Consider the following 17,659-nt stretch of genomic DNA (forward strand, 5'->3'; position numbering starts at 1 on the left):
GATTTTTGTGATGAATATAGGCCCAACAATAACTCTCTTTAGCTCTTTTTTAGTCGGAATTCATTCTTCAAATGCTAAATGCACCACTAGCTAGTTAGCTAGTTGCTAACTTTGGCTGCTTTTGTGCAGGTAGCATGGAGCTATTTCACTGAAAATGGCTTCCCTGCTGTGGCTGCAAACTATTCTATGAGTGCGGTGGAAATGAACCATAACAGTAAATCTGTGGGCGGTGAAGCCAAAAAATGAGCTGAAAAAGACTGTAAAGCTTTGTAGACTAAAAAGTCAGGTGATGATTCTCTGTTGGGGCATCATTATGAGCGACTCTTTTCACATTTGATCCATTGTTATTATAAAAATATTGATCATAGGGACTTAACCTCGTTTTCCTTGGTTGTGTTAAGGAGACCTGATTGTAAGTAGGGCAGTAGGCTGGAGTCCTCTCTCTCTCTCTCTCTCTCTCTCTCTCTCACACACACACACACACACACACACACACACACACACTGCCAGAAATTCAACTGTGTCTGTCTGCCTGTGTGTTGTAAAACAGCACGTGAAGTCAGAAGGGTTTTGGGGGGAGGGGTGGTTCCCTTTGAAGTTGGACAATGACCTCCAACTTGTTGCTTTCTGACAACCCCCCTTCCTCTATATTCATACACACACACACACTTCCACTACACCCCCTTCCTGAAAAACACCCCTGAAGGAAACACTTCCTGGATACATTGTGTGTTTGCGTGCGTGCATGCGTGAGTACGTGCGTGTGTGTTTGACCAACTCAGCAAGAAAAAGGAAAGAGATGAATTTGTGAATGAGAAACAGTGTGTTTTACTTATTTTTATTTTGCAGCTTGTTGATCTGCAAGAAGTTCTGCAGGCTGTCGGGACACCATGGAGATATTTGTTGGAGATTTTATTTTTTGGTCATTAAAATGATCCCTGGCGGCTCTGGCTCTGATGTAATCAGAGCAGACCGCAACCCCCACACAGCTCTGCATGTGGCCATGGACCCCCATCTACAAGCATACAGAGATAATAGGAAACAGATTCAGGCTATTAATTAATCTGTATAATACAGTTAGATGCTCTGGTATCTGGCACACCACGTTGCTCTCCTCCTCGACTCACAAAACACACAAATAAAACGCACAATCACGAGTTCTTCATCGAATCTGTCAGTTGTCTGTCCCTAAGTCACTGGTGGAAAATTGTAGTGGGACATGTCTCCAGCAGAGGAAATCAATGTTGCAAGGAACAAGCACAACACACTGGTTGAACCCCCTGCAAGACAACCACAAAACACAGCTTTCATGTTTGGCTACAAGTCAATATATTGGAAGTGCACTTGTCGCTTCTCTCATTGGAGCCGCTGGAGTGTTTTGTGACAGGAAAGCTTCTTCCATTTGTGAGCGATTATGTTCTCCCTCCCTCCTTCTCCATCTCTTCTTGTGTGTATGTGTTTTTCTCTGTATGTGTATGTGCACGTGTGCTGCTGAGTGGCAGGTGGGTGGTTCTGGGTAATGAAAGATGCTGAGGTGGAGCCACGGGGATGTGATTCTCTGATTCTTGTCCCTTATTTATCCCCACTGTGCTCTGTATCTGTCTCCCCTCGCACTTCTCACATATCCACTCACGGTCACACCGAGACCATTTCTCTCACGTGCACCTGCAGGCACAAACATGCACATGTATCGCCACTCCAAACACCTTACTCAACCCGAATCTCTCACATTCCACACTAAACAAAGATGCAACCACCTGGAGCTTTTTTAGATCAGACAGCTTCAGAGTCAAAAACAAAAACCCGAACCGGCATTATTGCCACCCTGCTGTGCCAAACATGTCCTCCACTCCTGCTTGTTGAAACCTTGTCCTTCACTGTCAGCATTATGCATCCTTCCTATTAACTGTTTTGTTGAATTCAGCAGGTGGCACACAATAGGCCATGCCATACTTACATATATCCCTGTGCCAGATTTTATGTCTGTCTTGATATGACACATTAGCGACCACCTGCTTTGTCGCCTTAATTGTTCACAATCTGTGCAGTGACAGAGTCCAGTTCTGGTCACTGCATCCCTGTCATGCTAAAAATACCCCTGTTTCCACATAGTAATCCTGGCCTTTAGCCCACTGTTCTGTACAGTCTGTTTCCATGATGTCCTTTTCAGCCCACCTCAGGTAAGGTGAACATGGCAACATGCCAGCACGTTGCAGCTCAGATACCGTATGTGCTGATTGGTGTCCAAATGTACTGCAGCAAAGCACCAGTTTACAGTAAAGTGCTGAATGCTCAAACTAACATTATACTCGCATCTGCATTTCTTTTTTGTGGTGGCACAGTGTTTCATTTTTCTGTTGCAATACCCCTGCCACCATCATCCCCAACTAAAGCTTTTTCCCAATTTCATGCTACATACAAATTCTAAGTGCAAATTATTCTCATATTTGCTGATGAGGGTCCAGCAAATGTGTGAGCGTGTCCATGTATTCAGACACCCAATGTGTAGTGACTGTCTGCTTTCCTGGAGTATATCCAGCTCTTTATGGTGACATTGTTTCTAAATGAACTTCAAATTATCTTTGCCATTTCTGCACTGCAGTGGCCTCAGTGTGCAATTCAGCTGTTTACTACACCAACGAGAAAAATATTGACCGGACTAAAGCATACTTTTTCATGACAGTAACAGTAGTCTTTCCTGTGCTGAAAGTCTCTCTCCTCCATCTTGCTGTACTCTGCCTGGACGTCTTCACCTTCCCGGCTGAAGAAATGTTGGATTATTCCTTTGAACTGACCTTAAACATATCAAATGTGCAGTATAGAGGAAAAATATCTAAAAATCATCTCTATGGTAAACTTCGGGATCTTTACTATTATCTGACAATGACACACTTCAGTGACAATTTAGGGGAGAAGTGGGAACTTGGGTCTTGAGGAGTTGTTGCATTTATTTGCTGACAGTCTGAAGTCCTCATACATCACATCACAACTTCTAACTCTCTGCTGCAGTGGCCAGCCTCAGCGCTCTCTCTCGCAACACTCACATTTGCAAAAAACATTAAATAAATAGTGGAAACAAAAAAATTTTGGAAAACTGTTAGTCCGGCTCTTTGTCAACTGCTGCAGTTGTTGTGTTTGGTCACTATAAGGTCTACAGCTCTGATTGTAATAGACAATCAATCAAAATGTACAGTATATACACAAATTTGTATGCAGTTTGTTTCAGATCTTCTAACTTTGCTGTTACAAAAAACAGAAAACACGGTGACTGACACGATGTCTCCATCAGCGTCATGATGCAATCATCAGGTTCTTACCGTAGCTAGGATGGTGTCGTACAGTACCCAGATAATGCATGAGTCACTTGAACACAGACGTAATCATACAGGCTCATTTCCAACAGCACTGATCAGAGCTTCTGATGTAAGCAGCATGTTTTTATTGCAGATATGATGGCGGCTCTTTGTCATAATTTTCTCATTTGAATGCGTCATAAGAAGAAGCTATTTCTTGCTGGTGTCTTTCATTTAAGAAAATTTATGGTATCAGATACAAAGTGGTTTTGGGTGAAAGAGCTCATGGATGGGATCAGGAATATCTCATCTCAATGAGTACAACAGTTTCAGTTATTTAGCCCCCAGTTCTGCATCAATCCCTGCTCCATTTATTCTCCTCTACCTCAACCCAGCCCACATAAATCCTCGTTCTTCCAAAAAAGAAGAGACATGTGGCAATCTTTAATCTGGCATTTCAAGGAAAAGCTTGTATTTTTTTTTTTTTTTTAGGGCAGAGCACAACTGCTTCAAATTTACATCCAATTCCTATTTCTGTAACATATACTGTGTGGAAGGGTGAGGGGTATACACACACTGACACGTACATACACACACTGAAAGGCACACACACACACGGTCCCTGGTTGTGTCCCTGACCTCTGAGGTTTGGCTGAACAGTAGACCACGGTGGAGCTCTAAGTGGGTGCAGGCAGACCAGATGTGGCTGTCTAACCCCACAGACCTAACAAGTGGCTGCTTGGCCAGTGGCCTCACCGCCACTCAGCTGCTTAGCATTCTGCTGAGAAAGCCAGCGGACACGGTAGCGAGCCACCAGTAGGGTGCTGACTCTAAACAGAGGCTGAGTGAGGTTTGCACTGAGGTTTAGACGGGGGCAGTGTGGGCCGTCTTAAAGCTTCATGTTAACTAGGTTTATTGAAGCCATATCGTTATGTCTTTATTGGTTTGTGTGCTGCCTATTAGGATTTAATGTGGCTTTGGGTCAGTGGTAGAAGCAGGCACATTTGGATTTATGTTGTTTTTGCTTATTATTAACAGCATCGAATGCTAATGTCCTCAGTAATGCAAGAAAATAATCACTTTTTCCAGCAGGGAGTCTGGAAGGAATTACTGCTGGAGTTTTTGTGCAAAATAAATTTTTAATAAATTTGAAATCCCACTACCCTTGTCTGTCCAAAGCATTTGTTGTTTTTCTTACTTTTATCTCAAATAAAAAAGCAGCAAAAAAAATCGTCATGGAAATTTTTCCTTTACTTGGTATTTATTCACCAAAAAAATTGAACATCAATTTTGTATGGTCTCTGTGATTATTCATGCAGCAGCACAACCAAACGAAATGTAAATCTAAGAGTGGATACAGTCTCCAAATTTTGGTGTTGTAATCAAAAAGTAATATCATATTACTGTAGTATTAGAGTCCTGGGGGTAGTGGAATAATAAAGGAATGCTACTAAATAAACACATCAAAAAATCAAATAATGTGCAATATAATAGTGTTTTGAGTTTGAGGGCTGGTGAGGACTGGTTATTAGCAATCTTTTAAACTCATAGTTTTCCTCCTGTTGAAGGTTAGTGCAGCCACCTCACTGCCAAGTTAGTCAGGGATTCTCAAGTTGACGATCACAGTTTGCGGGCCGACACAGGATCTCTAAAGTTTACCCAGCCTGCCGACCATGAGGGTGATGAATTTCACCCTTCTGCTCTAAAACAGTCATTTACAGCTGAGAATTCTGGGAGTGCAAAGAGCCTGGCGGTGGTGGAGCTGCACTGACTTTGTTGGATTGTTTCTTACTTAGTTGATTTCTAATCATTCAGCTGGCTGTCTCTACTTCTTTATACAGCTGCTCTGCCCCCCCCCCCCCCCCCCCCCCAGTCATTCTTTGTCAGCTCCTCTCAGAAAAACTTTGCTGACCACACTGAAGTCACAACAGACCAAACCATGAACAACGGGAATAAACTCCCATCAACAGATTACAGACTTGAGCGTGGCTTCGTTTCCAGAAATATGTAATAAATTGCACATGGGTACTAAATGTGTCCCAGATGCTAGGGGGTTCATGTGTTGTTCAGGACGTGCTGTCTGCACCCCAAGATCTGTGCTATGTCATCAAAAATTGTGCTCTCTCATATCCGCTTCCCAACATAGGAGACATTTTTATACCTCATTGTTTATGTCTACACATCTATTCATTTTCCAATAAGATCCAGGGATGTTTGTGATTATCCTCGCTACATCCCTCTGACTCCTCCAGTTAATTGATCCGATATTGTTTGAGAAAATGAAAGTCTGTTCCAATAGGATCAGTTGAAATATTCAAATCCTTTTATGTGTAATCAATAGAGTTCATGATGGTGAAGCAGTGCACTGAGGAGGGATCAGGGGAGGATCAAATGGACAAGCAGGGTCAGCCACAGCAGCTAAATTCAAACTAGCTCATGATCAATACAGATCAATGCCAGGTTTTACTCCTGTGTTAAGAGGTCAGCTTCGAGGCTGGATGATGCTATTGGCCATATTGACTGAAGACTCAGGGTGACTGAGGCCCGGTCACAAGTATCAGAGCGAAGTTCATCCACACATTGCTGTGAAATAGCTGTTGCTAGAAACTTGACTTAAGGACTGCTACTGAACCACTGTAGCTGGCGGCTAACCACCGACACATAAGCCAGCCAGGAACATGCTAGCATTAGGAATTTGCCCTTGTCAGTCCCTATTAGTATACTTTATTTACAGTCAGCCATTTTATTTAAGTGTCCAAGAGTGTAAGCATGTATCCAAACACTACTTTCTGCTAACAAACCTACAATCCAATACTTCAAATAAACTAATAGATGCAAAAACTTTACCAGGCAAAATTATGATTTTGAGCAATTTACTGCTCACTGTAGAGTAATTTATACGGTGTCTTACGTAGAATGGCGTGAATGAATGAATCCAGGGAGTTTTTCTGACAAGTTAGTTAGATTGGTTGCTAATTTTGCACAACAACAGTTTATTTAAGAGGTGTATTTGTACCAGCGACTTTTGTCTTATGTCAACAAACCACATTTCTTTTGTGAAGCAGTTCAAACCCCAGCAGAGTGGGTTAAAAAAGTCGGTGCTAATGAGCTACGTTAGGGTTACGGACTCTCCAGCTTTCGTCCTTTGTCCTCAGAGTTACTGTAAACACTGTCAAGACATTTAGTTATTGGACAACGGTGTGGAAGATTACCAAAGTTGAACCTAATGCAAACGATACACTTAAATTTACTTCACTCCCATGTGCGAATCCATTGATTGCCATGATAGAAATTAATTTACTTAGCCAAAAAAATTAGATATTTTTTAAAATGCTTGTGTCAGAGGTTCAGATGGGTAAGACCAGTAGGGAATTCAGCTAAACAGGATACTCCTCATATGCCAATGGAAGGTTTGCATTCAATGGGATGTGAACCAGCAATTAGACAAATCCATAGGTCAGATCCAAAGAATGCATGAATGTATTGGCATGTAGCTTGGCAGCAGATGGATGGGCTTGGTGATAGCATCCCTCCCTGTCGTGTTTTTTTTTTTTCCTCCTTCATTGTATTTCTCTCTCAGGCATTGTCTCACATGCCCTCCTGATTTTCACACTCCCTTTTATGTGTCCCTCTCTCACTGGGTTTTATGATCTGTTTTTATGATCTGGCTGTCTTTTGTCTTTCTCTCTCCGCTAACCTCTCGCTGTGCTGCAGGGAAGGAATAGCAGACTGAATGTGATTCATTCTGACGCCAGCATCAGTCTTGTGGCTGGCACAGTCTTGGCATGCAGATACACACACTCCCTGAAACAAACACACACACACACACACACACACACACACACACACACACACACACAAACTCACTGAACAGCCTTTCCTGTCCAGAGTTTATTCTACTGGCTGGTACGCTGCCCTAGATACCAGAGTGGAGCCAGAACAGGCACCAAACATACTTGAGCTGCAGTGCTGCGATGTGATTAGACATGGTGGATATCAACAGTGCCTTTTCACAGATTAGTATGTCACTCTCTGTTGTGCTACCCATAGCTTGTAAAGACAGTGATTGTTTGCATGGGTGTGTGTGTGTGTGTGTGTGTGTGTGTGTGTGTGTGAGTGTGTGAGTGTGTAAGCATGTGTGTGTTTAATATATCCCATATTTTCCAACCTAAATGTTGGCAGGTATGAGTCGGTGCGCCAGTAGTAGCAGTTTAAATTGACTAACATGGTAAGAGACCAATGGTGTGAAAATATTCATTTAAAATGTCAGCGTTTTATATTTTGTCAGACTGAAAGGTGATGATGGTAGCCTGCTAAGATTATGAGCACCATGTTCACATTATGAGCTGACGCTGTGTTAGCCTAAACAAGCTAACGTTGGCATTTATGTATGTTGTGTGTGGAGCATTTCTACAACAGATGCCAGATGTAGCAATTCACAAACAATAACGGGAACATTTCAGGACATGAACATTTTGACGACACGTTGTTAATATAAAGTTAACAACTGAAACTCACTCACCCGGAAATTCTGTGTACAGATCTGGATGTCTTTAGCTGCTTAGATAAGTTTGGTGTGTTCCCTCCTTTCATTTGAAATATTCTGTGGCGCTGTTTGCATACTGGGTTTTAGTCGTCTATAACTTGTCCCTGCGTCAAATACAAAATATCTCCTTACAACATTCCTGATGTCTTTTTTTTCCTATAAGTCGGACCTGTTGTTGCACCTACACTTGCTGCTGCCTTCCACATGTTATTATTGTTTATTGTGCCTGCCTTTGTCCTCTCTACGAGTTTGATGTTGGACCAGGACGCTTGTAGGGTTATTAAACTGCCCTCATCAGTCCCTGAAGAATCACATCTCCAGTAGCTACGACATCTGCGGTACCTACAGTACTACAACTACTGTCGTATTTTCCCAATTTTGGCTTCGGCTTGCTACCAAAGTATCGGTTCTGGTGACAACCCTAGACTGTGCAGCATCATGTGTTTGCTCCATCACTCTGTATGTTTCTGTCTGGGCGTAATGTGTGTTTATGTGCAGACGTTGCCAGCAACACATGTGGAACCCAGCAACAATGATTAGCTGTTCCATGCTCCAGGGAGGAGCTGCAAGGTTTTTTTTTGTTTTTTGTTTTTTTTTTGTCATGACATAAATTGAATTCAATGATTTAAAGTGTCTTTGGATTGGTCATTCTTAAGCATGTGTGAATATTCTTAAGGGAAGTGATGCTGATGATTATTTGTCATCTTGAAACCATCAACTGAAACCAGGTTTTGGCTGCTACTCTTCTTCTCTTCTCCTGTGGCCTTCTGCATGTTCGTGCCTCACTAACATCGGAATCTGTTTGGGGGGAAAAAAGAAAAAGAAAAGTTATATCATCGTGAGTTTGATATTTTGATCATAAGAGTGAGTGGCATGTTTATGGCCACTGATGCTTGTGTTGCTAATTCAGAACCACCCACACATAAATGGGGCTGAAAGAGCAACAAAATACCACCAATAGGTAAATGCTGAGTGTTTCAGTGTATTCATTCAGCATTTAGATTAGCACCAGCTCTCTGTGGATGTGTGCGTGTATGTTTGCGTACATTATGTGCTCTTATTTCACGTGTATATGTGTCTCCTCAGTGAGTGTCCTTGTTCTCCTGTCTGAATACTTGGCAGCCTTTCATATTCCTCGTCGCTCTTCCAGTCAGTCTGCACCTTATGAACAGTGGCTTCATTGATACTCAGGTCTTCTTATCCTTTGCTTCTGAGTTGGACAGTTTTTAACCAATCCCACACTGACCTTACTGTTCCAAAAAAGTGTGTGTGTGTGTGTGTAATATAATCGTGCATACAATTGCACACGTTCTTTCTTAAATATATGTGTATGAATGGTATGAAGCAGGACTGTCTGTATGTTTTCTCTGTGTGTGTGTGTGTGTGTGTGTGTGTGTGTGTGTGTGTGTGTGTGTGTGTGTGCGTGCGTGCGTGCGTGCGTGCAAGCATCTGTGAATGTGTGAGAACCAGGCTGTGATGTCATATGTGGGTCGGCAGAAGGACATTATTGTGTCTGGAGCAGCAAGGGGGGGCTGTAAGAGGTCTGTTTTCGGCCTCCCTACACCCCGACCGGGCTACACAGAGGCCCGTCTGTGGCCTGGAGAACCCGAGGAGCGCCAGGAGCCCGCGGGGCAAATAAATACGCTATGAAAAGTGTGTTAAGAGAGGTGTGAAAGAAATCAGAAGGCGAGACACTGGGTTTTGTGTGGAACTGTTCCCTCCCCCTCACCTCCGCAGTATACATGCTCTCTCTTTTTTCTTTTTTTCTCTCTCTCTCTCTCTCTCTGTCTCTCTCTTTCACACACTCACACTCTCTCACACACACACACACACACACACACACACACACACACACTTTTCCTTTCTCACACACACCTCACATGGAGGTTCACAGTTCAAATAAACAGCAGCTCAAGCAGCGGGCCGGGTCTGGTGTAAACAGCAGCGGGCCAGGGTGATTTAGTTTCTCCCAGGGCACTGCTCTCTTTCACTGCTTCCTAATGGGCCGTGCTTTAAATAGGGAACGTAGGGGACTTAGCAGTAAGTGGGGGAATGAAGTGGGTGAAGAAAAAGCTAGAGACGATAGACACTTCGATTGGACTACCTTGTGAAGACGGTCGATCTGATCTAGTATTCAAAACAAGGCCAACAGTACATTTTAAAAGGCATGCGAAGTGATGGACTGAAGGTCTGTCTTTGCTCTGAGATTTGTTCACATGTGAAGTTTGACCTCGGTTTAATAAAAGTTGTTTAATGGGATTTGACTGAGTGTGTAGATCACTCAATGTGACTCATTCCTCCTCTTCGGCAGCCTCGGCTGTCCTTGTGTGTGTGTGTGTGTGTGTGTGTGTGTGTGTGTGTGTGTGTGTTTGCTGCCTACAGTCTCAGCTCTCAGCAGCAATCAGTCAATAAAGCCCCAGGTTCACCGCTTTTGTTGACCAGTGATGAAACACACAACAAGCTGGTCACGTCTTGGAAATAGCAGTGTGTCCTCCAACCTCCACTGGCTTTCAAGACCCTGTTGGGAGAGGGCTGTAGAGGCCTCATTGATATGGACATTTTGTGTGTGTGTGTGTGAGAGAGAGAGAGAGAAAGCGAGAGAGGGAGAAAGAGAGAAAGATATCTGTTCATCACCCATCCCCCTTCTGTTAGGGTAAACAGTGTAACAAGATGAAATGGGGGGGGGGGGGGGGGACTGAACAGTCTTAACCTGACTATGTGGAATCATTTCAAGACAAAACACTGCTATTGGATCAAAACTGTCTTTTGAAGAATCTCTGTGGGCTTTCACAGTGTGTTCAGTGTGGTTTTACAAGTCTATTAGTTTAAGTGACTTCATTTTTTTTTTTTTGCTTAGTCTGAAATCGGATGTGAGTTTTATCTCCTTATTTCATCCCATCAGATTCACATCTCTCATATTCATTATTTAGACTAGCATATGACCTCAGCCGGAGATTCTCTTTCTTTCTCGCACAACTCATTTACTTCCTTTCTTCAACGCGCTGCTGTGTATAAATGCAATCACCCCATGAGATATACATCTACTGAAACACTCTGAGCTGGATTATTGGGGTTAGAGAGGTTCAATTTGACGTGGAGGGAGGGAAAGCTCCACCTACTCCCATCCTCCCAGTTCCACATAGTATTGAGTATGTTGCAGTATGACTGTTAGGACACAAAGGCTTCAGGAAGGCAGCATTTTAATAAAACAATGAAAACTTGAAGGCAGTGAAAACCTTCTCTGTCAATCATCTCATTACTACTGAGTGTTGTGGTTCTATACAAGATAGAACAGTTGAGAGATTGAAGTGGGAAGGGCTCAGTTGGGATAATGTGATGTTACGTACCTTTGTGCACACATCAGGATTCAGCAACACCTGTCCGCCTGATGTCAATCAAATCTGATCAAACCACCCCCCGACAATCGTAATTTTTTTAAAACTTAGACTTTAATTGTTTCTCATGTATTCATGAATATTTACTGTTATAGAGAAATACTTAATATTTGATTTTAATTATTTCAAACCACCGAAACATTATAGGTGTTTAAACAAAATGAACACATTATTGTCCCATATTTCCCAATAGGCCCTGTAACAACACTCCCTCCATCCCTTGTACTAATTCATTTAACAGACTCTTTGTCTGTATGTCTTGGATCTATCTGTATGAGTGCCTTGAAGTAAAATTATCCCTCAAGTTTCAGTTACTAATTAAATGCTCTTCATTATAAGACTAAAAACCTTTGAACAATGCCAGTGCTGCCCCTCCCACCACAAACACGTTCCTGCTTGTAGCCAGTCTCTAAATACAGTATAAATGGAAGTATATTCCCTCTTAACTATCATGACTCATGTTTTTTTTGTTGTCATTAATTATTTTTGCCCCGAAACCACACACATAAACACTGGCTGGCTTCATGATGGGGAAAACGCAGACGTCCAGTTAGCGTGTTAAAAGAGCCTCTTCTTTTCCATCCTGCTGAACTGTGCTGATAACTACTTGCAAACCAAAGTTATGGCATAGTTTTACATAAGCACAGCGCCCTGTTCATGTAAATTTTTCTAGTTTGTTCCACAGTGGATTGAGTGCACTCGAGCCAAGCTCTATTTGACTGATCCTGTCTGTTGCTGCTCTGCCCACAAGTCCTCTAAAGCTAAATATTTAAACCTGGCATAGTTGAGTGTTGGGGGGGGGGCTAATTTAACTAAAAGTGTGAGTTTAAACCATTAGAGGAGGTCTCTGAAGAAAATGGAGTACACACCACCATCTTGGCTTAGAATATATTCTCAAAAACAGTATGTTTGGATCGCTAGGACAAAGACTTTTTGCAGTCTCTTTATTCTCCACCTTCTGTCCTACGTTTCTCTCCTCATACAAGACAGAACTACTGTTTCCTTCCACTTTATTTTTATCATATGGTATCTCTTGATTTAAATGAGCTACTTATAAGTTTTGCTGTTGCTAAGCCAGCATTAGCATTAGAAGCTGTTTACTTACCAGTCTTGCCAAGCGCTTCAGCTATCGTTGTGTTTACAATGTAAGAGGTGACTCGCTATCAGAAAGTGATGAAACAGGCCAACCAGGCCAGAGCTAGCTGGTTAGCATGCTAGCGTCAGTAGAAGAAAAGGAGTGATAGAAATAGAAACAAAACAAGAGTCGAGGAAAGGAATGAAGTTTGATGCTGAACTTGCAACGCCTTCTTCTAGATGGGTAAGTAAACAGCTGTTAATGCGAATGTTGCCCATGTGGCAATTGCAAAACTTACAAATAGCTCCTTTTTAAAATTCATGGAAGTACCAAAAACCCAGTCAGCATCAGGCCTGCTCCAGAGGCTTATTTCAAAAACACATTCAATATGTGTTGCTTTTGTTACACTGTCTCACCCAAACATGATATATTGGATTTACCTGGCTTATTTATAAGGTCCACTGCAGCCAAATCCCCAAACTCCACATAAAAGCTTTTGTGTTGACATTGCTTTTTGCAGCCTCCTGAAAATAAGTGGTAAGATCATATATCAAGACTGTGAGGGCCACCCCGCAATTGTGGTCCAGCAAATGAGTATGCTAATATTCATTATTAATGATTGAACATCTGGTCAGTCGGCATGTGATTATGGCCACAGGCGAGGGCCGCAAGGTGATTCGTTACAGAGAAGAGCACCGCAAATAAAAGTCAGAGGAGGTTTAGTTGATGGAGCAATGTAGTGAATGAAACAAAAACCTACACTGTGAGAGAGAGAGAGAGTCAGTCAGCAAATCAGTATTGACACCCACACCACTCATCTGGGTCATGATGACAAGGCGAGGAAGAGGAACATTAGTGGAGGCTGAATTAGAGAGTTGAGTCAGAGAAATGGCTGCAGGGTGCCGAATGTGGGAGGTTAGGAGGTGGGTGGTTCATTCATGCAGCCACGAGATCATGCTACATCACAGCTCTGGCTTTATGTGTTGCTGGGAGAGAAACAAGAGATTTTTGTGTATTACTTCACAACACATTTTAAAGGTCATTACTTTTCTGCACAAATGGAAGGGTGGAACACTCAGAAAGCAAATATCATCTCCCAAATGTCTCTATATTTCTAATGCACAGACACAGTAATAATAATAATGTCAAAACTCATTTTTCACTATCTCATGTTTGCCATTCCTCATATCCCACTGCGTCCACTACAGTATTCCTTTACTTCCTACAACTGTTCCTCCCTCTACCGTTTTTTTGTTGTTTTTTTTTTTTTCAAACCAGAGCATGACCTAGTTATGTTTTGAATCAGAATCCACATGTACAGTACGGCTGAGAAAAGCTCACTGACAAACCGCCGTTGTTGGGCACAGCACGCTGGAAACTGAGCTGTGTCGCCCTGGAGAGTGCTGTCTACAGTGGAGATGGATGGTCCGATGGATAGACAGAGGTTGAGGACTTGGAGTGTGTTTTTCCTCTGTGCTGAAGAGCCCTTGTGTAAGTGGACCAGGAGGGGCAGAAAATAGCTCCAGTCCCCTTGAGAAGTCCCTCCACAAGGTCACCTCCTTGCCCTGGGCCTTTATGCGTGAAAAGTCTGTGTCCATACTCTTTCTTTCTTCTTAATGGCTTACACAGGCCTCTGTAGCAGCAAGAGTAGAGTTTGTGTGCTAACGAACCCCTGAGCTAATTAGAATTTCAGCCAAGCTGGCTACTCTCCTCATTTCCTTGCCATTTCCCTCCCTTTGGACAAATACAATTTCACCCCTCAACCCGTGCAGAATTAATCCAGTTAATGTTCAACACAGGATGAATAATGGCCACTTATCTGCTGGGAACATGGGTACAGAGGGGGTGCTTGGGTGGAGGAACCACAGTGAGCCCCCAGTCTTATGTCTCACTAAATCTGCTCTCTGAGCAGAGTAGCTGGGGCAAAGTACTGATAGTTCATGGTAGAAGGGAGGTCAGTATGTTTTCAGACTGCCGTGCTCTCACTGAATGACAGGCGTCTCCATCAACACAGTGGCTGGAGCTGGGTTAGGAATACCAGTGAACCTTTATACTAACAGGCTTTATACTCTTCTTTCTGACTGGATGCAGGTGTTCACATGAATCATTACTCCCCTAATGTAGCGTAAGGAAAGTTATCCAACAGCCGGTAACAAAAAACAGAAAGAGTAGAAAGGCCTGCAACCTTGAAAGGATCGTCTGAGGTTGTTGACAACTTCCAGTGTGCTGAGTTCAGCGGCCTCATTGCTTGATTTGATGGTCTGTGTCTTAGCACTGAATCCAGCAATAAAAAATAACTCTGTTCTGCTCCAGGTTTTCTTTTAGGCTGCGTTCTGCTTGAGACCAACTGGTTCAAACAAAGTGTCACCAGACCGTATCTAAAGGCAGAAGTGTTAATAACTATTCTGACTGGCCACACTCGTAGGCAGAGTGAAAAAGCCTGCAGTCATACAGGCGGGTGAGAGGCAATTATTTGTGCACTCTGTTATATACATGGTGGTAGAAATAGTTGAGCGAAGAGAAAAGAAATTGTTAAACACAGTCGCCACCATTCCGGTGTCGGAAAGGTGCGAAGGGAACGGGTGTCAGATGCAGTTCAGGCCTATTAATAGTGCGTTAAGGGGCTACAGCATTGCTGCGGCGTAGCAACAGGGAGATTGTTGTTAGTGAAGGCAGCAATAATGAAGTTGAAAAAAGCCTCTGTTGTCTTCTGCTTTTCAGTAACACACTTCCAGCAAAACAGTTTCCACTGCAAACCTCTGCTTCCCACGAGCCACTCTCTCACACTGAATGAATGTAAACACACAAGTCTACAGTGGTCACTTAGTAATGATGATACTTGATGTAATTCCAGTACATAAATTGCATACCATCACTATACAGTATATGAATTAAAGAATATAAACAGAGTTACTTTGTGGAATAAAATTAAAGCACAAATTGCCAGGACTTCTGCTTACATACATCCAGCTTTAGATGATTCGACAACCACTTTTCTTTAAAGCAGACTGGCACCTTCTAGTTGGTTCCCTTAAGCAGCCAGTTGGTAGATCAGACTTTGGGCAGGGTAAACACTTACGGTAGTTAGGGTAAACCTTGTGCAGCAGTGGAAAGAAAAGCTATATGGGAAAGGAAGTTAGGTCTCTTGCTCCCTCCCAACATGTCTGGGCTATCAGCTGTTGGGGTGAGTCCCAGCTGCCTCGTGTGTTGACTCTGGAGTGATAGCCATCAGCATTTGCCACATGAAAGGAGAGGAGACTGGTGTTCCTAAAAAAGCAGATGAGAAATAAAGATGGGGAGGCCATGTTGGAGCATTGGCTACATTTCAAATCGAGATAAAGGCATTGATTCATCAGGAGTGTTTTTCTGACCATATCAGACAGTATATAAATTAGTTCCTTCCCTGGTAAGACATGAAAAATGTTGTCGTAGGATAAGATCCATTCTTGCATACTTCAGATAGGCTCCCAGCGCCAGGGCAACATGTATTTACAATATCGCTCATCCTGTGCTTTGATAGAGACAAAGACCTCAATATGCTTATGCATGGTTAGGAAGGGAGTAAACCTGTTTGGCTCACTGTCTAAAATTACCAAGTATATGCTCTCTCTGCATGCCAGGAGTCCACGAAGGCAGTGCTATCTGTGGTATGTCCCCCAAGCTGGCCTCTATGCTTTCATTCAGTCCTCTAATGGCATTTAAAGCAGTTCACTGCAGGTCGAAGAACAGTTTATTGGGGAAAAGGGAATGACTTATTTGGGGGAGATGGCTGGCCCCAAACCAGCTGACCCATGCTTTGGTTGCTACAAGCACAGGACACTGTCACTTAGGGCTCCTTGTAAAATCTAGTGTAAAGGCCAGCCTGAGCTGAAATTGATATTCTTGCGCTTGTAAAGAGGACGCGATTATATGTTCTTATGTATGAGACTAAGACGTAGCAAGAGTCGCCACGTGTGAGAGAACCCAGGGCAGAAAGACGGCTTTCACTAAAAAGAAAAGCAGAGCTTTAGTGTGACTCCAGGGAAGCCAGAGGTATAATTCCTGGACAGAGGAAAGAGAAATGCAGCACTGTCCTTAAAAACTGTTGAGGTCGTTCAGACTTGCCGGCTGTTTTCAGCAGCGGCGGCAAAAAATTCTTTCTCGTTCAGCTTTGGAGACGATAATTTAAAAGCAGGCTTTTTTAAATTTTCCTTTCCATGTCTTTTTTTTTTTTTTTTTACTTGTGTTTAGCCAACAGGCAGCAGTGGGTCACTTTGGGGAAAAATATACACAAATCTTGATTTAATTACTCACTAACCCACTTCCATTCTGTCCATTCCCACAGTTGCCTTTTGAAATCTTCCATAAATCTGTTGTGCTTTGATTGCCAGAAAACTTTAGTGTTTTTTTCTTTTTTCATGACACATTGTGGCGTTAGACTAATAAGCAAATGAGAGGCAGCAGTGGGACGATGTTAAACACTCCTACCACTCACTGAGGGATCCAGAGAGGAGAGATAGCATCATGGAGTTTATAGCCAAGCAAGTGTTTGTGAGATTAAGAGGGAACCAAAATAGCTGAGATGGTGGCAATCTGTTAGGGAACAACTGTGCTGTTTATGTTGCTGCTAATCAATCAGTTCCCTGCTTTAATGTCTAATGTCCTCGTGGTTGACTGTATTGTGGTCAGCAGGCTTTGGTCTCTTATATAGCAGAGGCTTGTTGTAACATAATAAATAATATGCAATAGCAAAATTTACATATGGTTGTAAATGATTGTAGTCCACTTTGTTCTCTGTGAATGAGTCTTTGGCATAGGTGCACATGTGGAGAACAGACCACTGGAGTTTTAAGATCCTGCTAATTTGGCTTTACATTTGTTTTTGGTTCAGTGGACTTTCATTGGTCTTGGTAAGCCTTTTGTCCTTTCCCCCAATGTTTCTTATGTTAAACAGCAGTGTTTTGTTTACAGGGGCTCACCTCCCCATTTCCCCATGCAGGTCAGCACCCTGCAGCTCCTCTCTCTCCCTCCCTCGCTCTCTTCTTGCCAATGGCCAGTTGATTCAGGGAAGTGGTTTAATTCACATGCAAATCCCACCAGAGCACCAGTCATTCACACTGCTAATTACACCAATGTTGGGACGCTGACTTGCTGACATCATACCAGGATATTAGCGCGTGTGTGTGTGTGTGTGTGTGTGTGTGTGCGTGTGTGTGTGTGTGTGTGTGTGTGTGTGTGTGTGTCAAGTCAACCAGAGAGGGCCAGGAGGAGACAGGAAGTCACTGACTTTTCCTTCAAACAAAAGCTTTTCACTGTGCAGAAGTGAACGGAGGTCAGACACATAAATTCAAATCCAAAATGAAACTGTATG

General features: G+C 42.8%; 1 protein-coding gene across 1 annotated transcript in view; it reads left to right on the forward strand.

Annotated features, from left to right (window-relative positions):
* Window positions 1-17,659, forward strand: part of prickle2b (prickle homolog 2b) — an 85,118-nt gene that overhangs the window by 46,763 nt on the left and 20,696 nt on the right. The gene's annotated exons all lie outside the window — the stretch shown is intronic.

Source organism: Seriola lalandi, unplaced genomic scaffold, assembly GCF_002814215.2.
Source record: "Seriola lalandi dorsalis isolate HSWRI2012SDOR001 ecotype SW California unplaced genomic scaffold, Sedor1 jcf7180002054864, whole genome shotgun sequence".
Lineage (NCBI taxonomy): Eukaryota > Metazoa > Chordata > Actinopteri > Carangiformes > Carangidae > Seriola > Seriola lalandi.